Raw genomic sequence first — 8,970 nt, 5'->3', positions numbered from 1 at the left:
AGATAGCTTCAGCTTTTGTAACATCGAATGAACTGTTTCAATTTAAAGTCATGCCATTTCTTATGAACATGTGCCAGCCACATTTCAAAAACGAACCAATCGAGTCATTTCTGAACAATCAAATTGCATGGTATACATTAAAAACTTGGTGATTTTTAGTCAAACATAGAGGGAGTAATTGCAGCATTTGTCGGAATTATTCCATCGACTTTGCGAGGCAAGTTTGGTGATAAACCTTGCTAAGAATGAATTCGACAAAGCCCATGTCATGTTCCTGGGCCATGTTATTGGTCATCGACATCGAGTCCCACGGAAGATAAAAATAGTGTTTATTCAGGAGTTTCCCATAATATCGACGAAAGAATAAGTACTCCGATTGCTCGGATTAAATTAGTTTTATTGGAAATTCGTACCAAATTTGGACAGTCTGGCTGCTCCAGTCATTAATTTACTGACGAAGTAAAAAAAAAGAAAGTGAATGACAGACGTCAGAAGGGATTTGACAGCCAAAACTCAGTTTACCACTGCATTAATATCAGCCACACCTAATCATGCAAAGCCATTCAAGGTGGCTATCGCTGTGACTGATATGGCTGCCAATGCTGCACTCTTATAATAAGATGATGAGATGATAGAAAGATCCATCAGACACTTCTCCAGGAAACTGAGGATTTATCAGCAGAAATATTCAACAATTGACAAGGAGACTTTCAGCTTTGTGTTGAGGTTACAGTATTTCAACATTTATTTTGCCAAGAATATGTCTGGATAAATCATACACATTGATCATAATTCATTAATGTTATTTGAGAAATTGAAGGACAAAAATTCCAGGCTGCGTAGACGGAGTTTATCCTTGCAGCCAATCAATTTGAAAATTGTTCATGTCTCAGATTTAGAAAACGCGATTGCCAACGCAATCGAGACTTGGATAAGAAACAGAGGCATCCACCGACAGGATTCAACAGACTAAAAAGGAATGTAGCAGGGTTTTTTTTCATGTTTAGTCGATGAAATGTATATATATATATTGAATGTACTAACAGAGGAAGGCTAAGAGGCTTAAAGTGACACCATCTTTGTACATTGATGATTTATTTTATTTAAGGGAAGTGGTGTGACGATGTTGTCATCTTAACAAGTTTTCTTTCCCTTGGATTTTTTTTTCAAGTTAGTTCGCAAAGGCAGTGGTGCCAAAATTGTTTGGAAATGTCGAATTTAACAATGTCAGTGGAGTGACCAGTTCTCCCAGTTCAGTTTGGTTGAGTTGTAACACAGAAGCCGCTGGTAGCTATAGCAGAAACTACTGCAATTCAAAGAGTTTCCATGCTCCAGCAGATAATTTTTGACTGGCTTCTGTCTCTGAAATCTCCCCTGCCTTTAAGAACCTGTGTTTGAATTTACTTTTTGTCAAGTGGTGTGTTTATGGGATTTAACGGGAATTGGAGCAGATCCTTCGTTAAGTTGCTGTATGGAGTAAGTTACATTTTCCAATAGTTATTCCAAATTCTGTTTTCTTTTGACTGCGTTTCAAATGCCATGTTTAACTACATTCTGCTTTGTTTAAAGCTGAGTGTTTAGACCAGCTGCATCACACCTTGAATATTCTCCTCACATCTGCTCCTAAAATAAGAAATGTTAGGTTCTGCTCGACATTCTTAAATTTGTTTCAGGGCGGCTGGCCTAGTCCTTAATAAGTTATGCTTCAGTTTCGAGGGCATAATGAGACCACATGCAAACCAGTGCCTACAATCCTGGTTTCCTTATTTAAGGAAGTTTACAAATGATTTGGAAACAATTCAGAGTGGGTAAGATTGAACAGACTGATTCTTGGCATGGCAGGACTGCACACCAAAGGTTCCTGCGTTTAGCAGCTGAAGAACTCAGTGTTACAATTACGTGTATCCATCATTCCATCCAAAACTCAGAGAAATGTAAATTAGCCAATCACCTTTTTCTGTTTCACCATATATCTAAGAAATTTTTGCTGGCATTCGCAACAACAATGAATAATATGAATTATTCTCATTAAAAGTAGTCGCATTTGATTCTCAGTGACTTGTAAACCATGTTGCACCCAACTTCCACACTCGTTGATAATCGTTTCACTACTTAATTATTGCAATATATTTCTATAATGTCTTGATGTGATTACTTCTCTGGTTTACTTAATAGATCAACGTTATTCCAGGAATGACTTTTTCTTGTTTTTATCTTCTGCCAAAAATACGACAGAGTATCTTACAGTCCTATGTCATTAACAATTGTGATGTTCTTTATGTTACATGTTTAATTTGAATGCAGTACCTTTGGCCTTTGGCTCAACATCAGAGAGTTTTATGATTCACAGAGTATCAAGTGAATTAGAAAAAAATTACTGGAAGTAAAAGAAATAATTTGCCTGTACTTCCATTTTATTAAATACAAATTCTCGCTCACTCTCTCTCTCTATACACGCTCTCCTCTCCAACCCTCTCGCTTTCTGACTCTCTTTGCAGCTAATTTGTCTGTGATTGCGATCCTCTGTCGAAGAAGATGTGGTCTGTCTGCGTGTATGATTCTTTATCTGGTATCCATGGCAGTGACAGATCTCCTGGTCCTGGTTACCTGTGTAGTATTAAACCGAATTGCTGGGATTTACTTTCCATACAGTTTTCTGTCCATCACTCCAGTTTGTGGTCTCCGTACTGTCTTAGCTTCCACTGCCGTAGACAGTTCTACTTGGTTAACTGTCACTTTCACGTTCGATCGATTTGTGATGATTTCTTGTCAAAAACTGAAAGTAAACTATTGCACTACAAAGACAGCGGCACGTGTCATAGGAAGCGTGTCTATATTGAGTTGCATTAAAAGCGCATTTTTGTATTTTATTTATGAACCACTGTACACATTTAAAAATGTACCCTGGTTCTGCAACCCTAAAACAATATTTTATATTTCAGCAGCATGGGCAGCATATGACTTACTTCGTAGCATTTTCAACCCCCTTCTCCCATTCCTTCTGATTTTACTTCTCAATGCTCTGACCGTTCGATACATTCTCGTGGCCAATCGAGCACGCAGGAGACTCCGGGTCCAGAGTCACGGAGAGAATCAGAGTGACCCAGAGATGGAGAAGCGGAGAAAGTCCATTGTATTACTCTTTGCCATTTCAGGCAGTTTCCTCTTGTTGTATTTGTTGTCTTTTATTACGATCCTCTATGTCAGAATTGCGAAAGTGACCTATTTCTCAGGTTCAGATTTCAGTAAATCGACATTTAACCTTGAAGAGACTGGTTTTATGCTTTTATTTTTGTGTTCCTGCATCAACCCGTTTATTTATGCTGGAACCCAAACTAAATTCAGAGTCGAGTTGAAGAATGTGCTGAAATATCCGTTGCAACGGTTTTTAAAGTGATTCGAAATTTGAGCATGAGAATATTCTAAGTTAACAGCGTGCAATGTTCTAAATGTATCGTATAGCAATACTCAAACACGAAATATGCATTTTTTAACAGGTAGAATTCGGTGTAGCAATCGATGGTATCAAGGGACATCTGTACGTTTTACTCACTTCATAATTTTTAATGTCACCAAGTGGAAAGAAAACATATGCTGTTCTCCATAACTGTGGGCATATTATAAACGGAGATGGCGATTGTTATGAAATAAATAGAACCACAGTCTCCTGTAAAATTGATTGAAGCAATCTTCTATTTATTCAAAGTACTTTAATGGTCTATCGTAAAAGTAACTGAGTTATCCCTCCCAGTGAAATAAATCGAGACATATATTAGTATTTTATGAACGGAAATACGAGCGAGTGCAGTCACAAATAGTCAGGATCCCATGCAGATAGGCAGAAACGGAACTGTGAATTAGCTTCAATAATGACAGATCAACTGAATCTGAGACATAGATGGTTTTGTATTCAGTGCACAACGTTTTTCATTACTGAGTCTGAGAGTTCGGTAACTTACCGAAGAGTCAGTCAGCTTCAGTATCGAGATAAAATAACTCGTGAATTTATTCAATGTCTGGAACTCGGAAACAGTTTTCAAAAATATCTGCTTTCTATTCAGAACCAATTGAATGCCTCCACTGAATAAGCTCAAGTTGTGAATCTGGACTCAGTCAGCAGCAGAGTAAATATTACTTGTGCCCGGTGGGGGGTCACATGAATAGCTTGAAATCCACGCTTTTTCCTAATGTCAACACGTCTCAATAAAGTGGCTGAGCGATGGAATCTCCATTACCCATATTTAAGGAAAACATGTTCAATGAGGAAAAGATCAGAGCATTGGATTCTTCAAATTCAGATTTAAACTGGGTTCGGGAAATTCGAAAAGCGATGGAATGTCTTTTGCCACAATTACCCCAGAAATGCCCCACAACCATCCCAGACCCCAAGCAGTTACACTGTCCTGTACACCAGGAAAATTGGATATTTGAAAACACTCGTTCGAATCTTTATCCTCAATGGTCTTCTCTCATGTCTCATCTTGCAGTCTTGTGTGCTCAGATTACAATGAGATGAATAGGGAGTACGTTATCTTCAAATGCGTGGAAGCATTCCAAAATCGACTAACACCAGCGATCATATTGGAGGGATTTTTCCACTTTGCAGACGTGGAGCTCTTTTGAAAAAATAAATGCCTACTGTTTTTTATTCATTATTTTATGGGACCTCAACATCGTTGGTTTGGTCACCATTTACTCCCCATGTCTAATTACCCAAGAGACGTGGTGGTGCTCTGCAATCTGTCCCCTGAATTCACATGCAAGTCGTTAGTGTACATAGAAAATAGCGAAGGTAGCACCACCGTTCCCTGCGGCATTCCCATGTTCATAGACCTCCAATCACAAAAACAACGTTCCACTATCAGCTTGCGCCTCCTATTTGCAACAAACTTTAGATCTTTTTTGCCAACATACCTTGGATCCCCTGAAGTCTTACCTTTCGGAAAAGCATTCCATTTAGGGTGTTCGCCAAAGGTCTTACTGAAGGCCAGAAAAACATTGACTGTGCATGCAGATAAGAAGTAGAAGTTTTATACCTCGCAGAAGTCCACTGGATGCATGCATTGGTTGCCTTATGGAACTTTAAAAGGCACCACTCTTTCCCTGTATTTCCTTTCATTCTTAATATAATTGTAAAATGCTTTGGGGTATCCCTGATCACATGTGCCAAAGATATTTGGGAGACATTGCTTGTAGTCCTAACATCTTTTGAAATAAACCCACACACTCCCTACATCTAAAGGGCCTTCCTTGTTTTTAATGGAAAGTAAGTGACATTTGCTTCCTTCTTTCCAGATAATTACATCCATTTGCACCCAAGCCTCTCTGAAACTAAATCCCTTATCCTTCAGTTTAAAGGATTGCACTGGCCCTGAATTCTCATGAAAGTACTTCTAAACGTTACCAAATGTAAATCTACCTTCAGGTCGCTGCTTCCAGATGTCTGCCAGAATCCATCCAATCATATTGAACTTGGCATTCCTCCAATTTAGATAGTTAATTTCTACACTAGCCTCATCCTTTTCCATCATGAATTGAAAACTTACGGAGTGACGGGCACTATTCCCAAAATGCTCGCTCACTGACACTTCAACCTAGTGAAGGAATTTGTTCCCAAAAATTAGGTTTCGCAGTGCCCATTTTATGGGTTTCAGGAACAGACTTTCAAATTTCAATCGGTTCATAAAAATATGTGGGCAGAAAAGAAATCCATGTGGATGGGTTGCTTTTACCTCCCACGTTATTGGACTACATTGTCAGTACGGGAAATACTTTCATAAATCACAACCCAGAATATATCTCATATTTCCATGGTAGTATAGATGTTCCATCTTGTATGTTTTCCAATGGTTTCATCTGTACAAATTCTATTGTCAGAAGCCGACCCTACAATATGTGTTTAGCTTTTGGTGATAATAATTCTTTTCCCAAAAATGAATTTCATTCATGATGTTTCATTCATTTTGTGAAATGCAGAAGTTGCAGTAAAATTCAATTTGTCTCTGCACAGAATACTCAACTGTTTTCCACATAATGCAATTGCAAAATTCTTACCATATTTGTCTCCAAGTGCTAATGACCAGGTGATCAACCTCGGCTTTCGTTGATTCCTTTCGTTCCAAACTTGACACAGGTGACTCGCACTGTGTCACAAAGCTAGTTTATTTTTTTACTAAAAGCTGTTGCTTCTCTCAAGGATGGCATGTCCTTGTTTTTTTCCCCCCCAGAGGGGTATGAAACCGCTCTCGGTGCCGATTAGACTAGTTTGGTACGGTTATTAAAGGGTATTGAGAGGCCTTTTTTTGTATGTAAACAGAACACACTTCAGGCCAAAGTGGTCATGTTTTAGAAGTCACCTCTACAATGAAACGGGATTGGTCAGCTCTCTAGCTGAGCAGTTTAGTTCAGCCCAGAACGAGTTGGGAGTTCAATAGTGAGTTGTGGGAAAGAAGCTCTCTTTCTGCCCTTCTAACTTCAACCTCGAATCACCTGATCCATTTATACGGGATTTTAAGGGCGTTTGCTTATTAGGACTCTTGTGTATATTCGGAACAGCATAATTATGTCTATTTTGGATAGATAATGTTCTGTAGGGGTTCTTTATTCTGTTCTTTCTGTTTCATTGCGTAATTTTGTGAATAAATTTCTGCTTGTTTTAAAATCTAGTATTCAACCTAGCTACTCACCCTGTGTAATTTTCACTGTACACTCAGCGAATCAAATTGCAAAGTTATGGTCGGGGCTACCTGCTTAAGAGTGTTTTGAGTGGCCAGACCTTGTCCAAAGCACCTGTGGACGAGTAGTTGCTTCAGACGATGCAACGCAATCTAGTGTACATTCCCGGAATTCACAAGGTAGATGTTCACATTGGTCTGCTCTATGTCTGCATCAGTGTCAGACTTCAGGGCACAGACATACGTTGCTCTATCGGTTTACTTCCTTTGTGCAAATCAACAGAGAATCTTTCCTGCAATTCTAGAGGCTTCTAATCATCCACCATGTATCTTCAGTAAATATCGCAAGAGTTTCCAGTGAATACTGGATTTACTGCATTGGGGTTCCACCCACGTTTGTTGTCTGGTTTTATGTGATCTGTCTTCCAGATTATTAATTCAAATGTGACACTTAATCATTATCACTGGTCCCTGTGTCACAAATATAAGATGTTCCTTTGGTCATGGAATTAAAATATCCCTTGGAAAACATAGTCATGAATAAAAAAATAAAGCTCACCAATCAGAAACATCATTATTAGTGGTGAGAACTATATAAAGCAGGTGATATGTTGTTTACGTTTTGACTGAAAATGTGAAAATAATTTACTCTGATATAAAAGTTTAACGAGGGTCAGGCTTCACTTACTTAGATTCTAAAGGCATTTTCTAAACACAGGATTGAATGCTCTCTAAGAGCAGATGCCAGTCGTGCACCAAGCAGTGAGTTCTGCAGACCTTAGTTTTCTGATCATTTCTGTTTCGTCTCTCACTTTCTCAGTCTTTCTTTGCCTCTGACTCTCTGCACCAATCTCTGCCTCTCCCTGAGGAGACCATGCTTATTGAAATGTACATACTCTCTGCTGCTAAATGCATAGCAATGGATACCACTAGCGAATGCAATAATCTGCTGTTCATTACAGAAGGGAACTATCTCATGTGGGTGGTTCTATTTGCGGCACCGGATCCAAAGCAACGTGTTTAATGTTTAACAGCCCAGCTTGCTTTAAGAGACAGACTATAAATGCCAGTATACCCATTGTCACTGACATCTCTTCAATGAGTAAACAAAAATCTTGGGGATGAATGTAGAGTTTGATGGATTGGAGAAATACAAATGCAAATTCACATCAGCCAGTATGTGATTTCAAAACAATTATAGAATTTTCACTTTGGTACCGGACTGAAAGAAAAAGAACAAATGTTCTTTCGGTTTGTTCACATTCAATGAAACCGTAAGTCAGATGAATGAATGCGACAAGACTAAGACTATTGCAAATGAATTGATGACTGAGATCATCTCTTCATGAAGCACTCAATCAGCTGCCACATATTTAGAGAGAGAATGACCAAGGGAGGAAAAGAAAGAGAGAAAGAGGAAAAGGGAGAGAGGTGGCGAGTGATGAAGAGAGAGTAGCAGAGATAGAGCGATATCGAAGCAGAGACAGAGATCTCCTGATAGAGAGAGAGCGCAGGAGTGACAGATAGTGTGAGAGAAAAAAATATCCCTTTCTGTTGTGGTTTCGAAAGGCCAAAGGTTGGAGACAACCAATCGCTGAATGTGACTTTGTATAACGTATGGTGTCAACAGCCCAGAATAATGTGGCTGTTGAGTATACTGCCGATCTATCTCTCTTTCTCTGCACGCGGGAGATTTTAAAGTTCTCCCTCATTTCCATCCTTGAGTCTTTGTGTCGGCAGTGAGCCTGATTGTTCCGCCCACTGTCTGTCTCCATGATCATGATCAGAAAGGCCATCAATGAACCGATCCCAGCGCAAAAAATGAGTTCTTTGTACTTTGTAAATTAAGGTTGGTAATCGGGCACCATGTCTCAAAACTTCGTTTTGATTGAGTCGTGTTTCTTCTGTTGTAGCGGTTCAGAGCAAGGAGCAGAGCTCACAGGCTAAGCAGGTGTTTTTATTGGAAGGGGAACGGGTTGAACTAGACATTCGATTCTTCCCACAGCTACCTAGACTACACCTCCTCCCACCCTGCCCCCTGTAAAAACGCCATCCCACATTCCCAATTCCTTCATCTCCGCAGCATCTGCTCCCAGGAGGACCAGTTCCAATACCGAACAACCCAGATGGCCTCCTTCTTCAAAGACCGCAATTTCCCCCCAGACGTGATCGACGATGCTCTCCATCGCATCTCCTGCACTTCCCACTCCTCTGCCCTGAGCCCCGCCCCTCCAATCGCCACCAGGACAGAACCCCACTGGTCCTCACCTACCACCCCACCAACCTCCATATACAT

This window comes from Chiloscyllium plagiosum, chromosome 44 (genome assembly GCF_004010195.1).
Source record: "Chiloscyllium plagiosum isolate BGI_BamShark_2017 chromosome 44, ASM401019v2, whole genome shotgun sequence".
Lineage (NCBI taxonomy): Eukaryota > Metazoa > Chordata > Chondrichthyes > Orectolobiformes > Hemiscylliidae > Chiloscyllium > Chiloscyllium plagiosum.
The sequence above is the reverse complement of the archived record's forward strand: the minus strand, read 5'-3'. Positions refer to the sequence as shown.